This window comes from Sinocyclocheilus anshuiensis, unplaced genomic scaffold (genome assembly GCF_001515605.1).
Source record: "Sinocyclocheilus anshuiensis isolate Anshui unplaced genomic scaffold, SAMN03320099.WGS_v1.1 scaffold412, whole genome shotgun sequence".
Classification (NCBI taxonomy): domain Eukaryota; kingdom Metazoa; phylum Chordata; class Actinopteri; order Cypriniformes; family Cyprinidae; genus Sinocyclocheilus; species Sinocyclocheilus anshuiensis.
Window position 1 is genome coordinate 2,690,501 of NW_015558661.1, and position 3,731 is coordinate 2,694,231.

Genomic DNA, 3,731 nt, shown 5'->3' on the forward strand with positions numbered 1-3,731 from the left:
ACATAAAAGAAACCGACTTTGCTTTCTCTTTTCTACATCCATTGTTGGTTATACACTTACTTGTGCATGTTTGTGGTTTTATAGGTTTGTGCTGAGTTTCACCATATCAGAGAAAGTGGCACACACCAGCAAGATTTCACAGATGTTGCATGACATTCGAAATGTTTGATCTTCAGGTGAGTGCAAATTCACAAACACTAACTACCTCCATCACTGTCTTCATTGTATATAAAATAAAGTTGGCCTGCTTGTTTAAGATGTTTATTTTTTTTGTTTACATGATGTCAACACGAAACGAGCCCTTCATGCTCTCCCAGTGTACGTGTGTGAGGAGAACTGTTCTTCAGGACATGAAATGTAAGTATTAAGTGCATTAATAGAAATTTCAGAATTTCAGAAAATTTAGTAAAACAGCTGTTTATTAAACACCATAGTGCCATTTCTAACTATTGGCAGAGCAGGCAGCTGACCTCTGCATTATGAAGGGCCTCCAGTTGTAGCCTATATATGCTCTATTCATTCTTTTTTAGAAACCTCGCACTTTTCTACTCAATTTAAAACGTTGTAAAATTTTAAACAAATTAAGCGCGGTCCACTGCTGCACACGTGCCACAATATCGATACAGGGCCAGCTGTATCGATACTCGTATCGACAAATCCCTGTGACGATACATCGTCGTATCGATATTTTCAACACAGCACTAGTAATTTACATTGTACAACAAAACATAAAAGTATCGTCAAGTTATGTTTACCACGGGCTTTATTTTAATTGAAAAACCCCATAGGAAAATCTAGAAGGAACCCACGGCGAATTACTCTTCTGGGTTCCGACGTTATAGTTCCCCCACTCTATTGGCAGTAAATATAAATGTCTCCTTTTAGTCTCTGAAGTTAAAGTTAAAGTTTTACCCTCTGTGCTTATTCCAGGAGGAATTGGGCAAGCCAGACATCACTGACACAAACACCTCTCCTGCTGATTTTGTTATCATGGACAACGAAACCACTACAAGTCCTGCAAGCACTGCAGTTGTGATGAGATGATCTTCCAGTGTTTGACATTCAGAAATACACCGTTCATGCAGTTTAAAAAAGGCTGAATAAAAAATCCTCAATTGTATAGCCACAGTTGTGCGTGTGTTTTTTATTCATAAGTGTATTTTTTTAGTTAGTATTTGTATTTAATAAAGCACTACTGCATTAAAATAATTGGTAAATTAAAAACATTACGTATGATAAACAATAATTTTAAGTACACTGCACTTAAACATTAAGCAAAAACAAATTTAAGCTTTTTAGTTTGACTTAATTGTTATTTATAATTAATGTTAACTTAAAAAATTTGAGCTGCTTAATTACATTTTTTTTAGGTAATCGGTGTCCACAAAAATTTTGAGTATTCTGAACTTATCGGGTTTTACAGTGTGGAAGTATGTGAATTAAAATCTGTCATCTTTGCTCATGCATTCAGTTCTGGGCACTTTAGTTCTACATTTAATACTTCAAAAGATTTACACTGAAAATTTCATCATGTCTCAACAATGCAAAGACCTTGATTATAACTGTGCATGTACTTGACTCAACCAGTGGCATGAGTTTGGGGCATGTATTTATCTGAGCAATAGCAGATAAGCAAGGTTGTCTGAAATCAGTCATTATTTTTACAGTTCTGTTTGGTGCCATTAGTGGTGCAGAAATGACATACTTGAATTTTCCATGAGCCAGCAAAGCAAAGAGGAAGAGAGGCAGAAAGTTGTGTTTCTGGTTTAAATGTGGGGGGTGTAAGACAATGTTTACACTTCTCGAAGTTGCCTCTCGGCCTGCAACTTTAGGAGGCCCTTTTACTTGAATTAGGAGAAATCCTTTCAGAGATGGGTTGCAGGGATCAGGGGGTGGCTTTTCAGCATGACAAAACCAAACCCATTTCCCTCCTTTTTTTTTCTCCCTCCAACACTCTACAGGATGCCTTCGCAGCTTACACAATGCAAATCAGTCTGAGCCCCCTTTCAGAGATTGATTAATATGCATAGACGGCCCATCTATATCAAACAGCACAAAACGGAAAACAACTGGAGAACATTTGGGACGATTGGATTTCAGTCAGCTTGCGCAAAACAAAATTAATACATTTTTACAAGAAGGAGTCACAGTGTGAACAGTACAGCATGAAAGCATTCAAATGTTTTTATCTGATGAAACATCCAGCAATCCTACAGCATGGGGGCAAATCTCTCTACCAGATCACAATTCCTTTCAGCTCTGATCTGACGCTTATGTTTTCATTGGCATCAGTCTTAGTAAAAGCAATACCATTATAAAATTCACTCTTTAATGACCATACAGAAGGACTCTGTAGGAGGAGAGGTTCAGAGGTGGACCCTTTACCAGTAGAGATAAAATATCTGGTCAAATTTAATGAGACTTTTAAGAGAAGTGATAAATTCATTCTATTATAACACATAATTATTCAGCAGGCATACATTCTCTGAGAAATTAAAAAAAATACAAATGTAGAGAGCCTGTCATTCATTTATGTGCCATAAAGAAGAATCGTCCTTGAGTTAAAATCAGTTGATTTAATTATGGTTTGTCTGTGAACCAAAAAAATACAAATAAAATAAATAATTTGAAAAAACTGAGCACTGAACTTCATGACATTATCTTTAAAAACTAACAAAACCACTAATAATGGTAAAACAGAAAGCTGCACCTGAAATATGAACGAATGTCTACACATAAAAACACCAAATTATAGTAGGCCTATATATTTTTTCTTCTTTTTTTTCTTTTATCACATGGTTACTGTTACTCAGCCAAAAGATGGAGATCCAAGTAATTTTACTCTCTTCCAGTACTTTCATACTAGCTTTGAACTTGCCACAGACAGAGGAGTTCCAGATGTTCACCATCTTGCAATTGTTTCTTTATTTTCCTTCAAGTGTTAATTAATCTACTACTTTGCCCTCCTCTTGAGGTCAGGGACATGTACAGTATTTAAAGCCCCCTGTCCTGACTACTTTAAGTTGGATAAACTTCCAAAGATTTCATCTAACAATAACTGTACTGTATATAAAAGCAAACACACTAGACATGAACTCACAAACTCCATCACTCTTTAAATATGACACATGTACAAACTCACAGAACTGCACTTTTTAACATCCTGCCCTAATTACACGCAAATTAAGGACACATTCTATAACCTGCCAAACACACTAGGACAAACTCCCACACCTGCTAGGAGGAACCTCAAACCTGCTCAAACCAGCTGCGAGGTTTGTGAAGTCCTGCCACGACAAAAGGGCAACCAGTGGGACAGGACCACCGACTGGAAAATAACATCATCCCTCTGCATCACGCATACAAATCATAACCACTAACGGCTATCACTGTACAACACCACTCCATTTCACCATGCACTTATGTGTAAATATAATATACAATCTGAGACAAGTATATATCCATAATGTGCATACATTTATAAACACACACACATATGCTTACATATCTCTATTACACATTTGTCTAACCCACTGCAGATATGTTGATCTCATTAAAAACCCATTAACATCTGGGTAAATATTATAAGATTAATGACTACTTGCATTATTATTCATTTCTTTTTTTATCCTAGACCTCTTTAATGCTGTGTATATGTGCACAAGTATAATGTTAATGCTTTGGCAACATAAGCTTCTGTTTTGCCATGAGAAAGAGAGGTGGGGGAGGGG

The 3,731-nt window shown here is 36.4% G+C and overlaps 1 protein-coding gene and 1 long non-coding RNA gene across 14 annotated transcripts in view; one reads left to right on the forward strand and one right to left on the reverse strand.

Moving 5' to 3' along the window:
* The window catches only part of LOC107681081 (neural cell adhesion molecule 1-like), a 283,961-nt gene that overhangs the window by 278,603 nt on the left and 1,627 nt on the right, over window positions 1-3,731 (reverse strand). The window lies entirely within an intron of this gene.
* LOC107681085 (uncharacterized) lies at window positions 42-1,118 on the forward strand. Its single transcript, XR_001633220.1, has 3 exons — window positions 42-176; window positions 318-357; window positions 931-1,118. It is a non-coding gene; the product is annotated as an uncharacterized LOC107681085 (long non-coding RNA).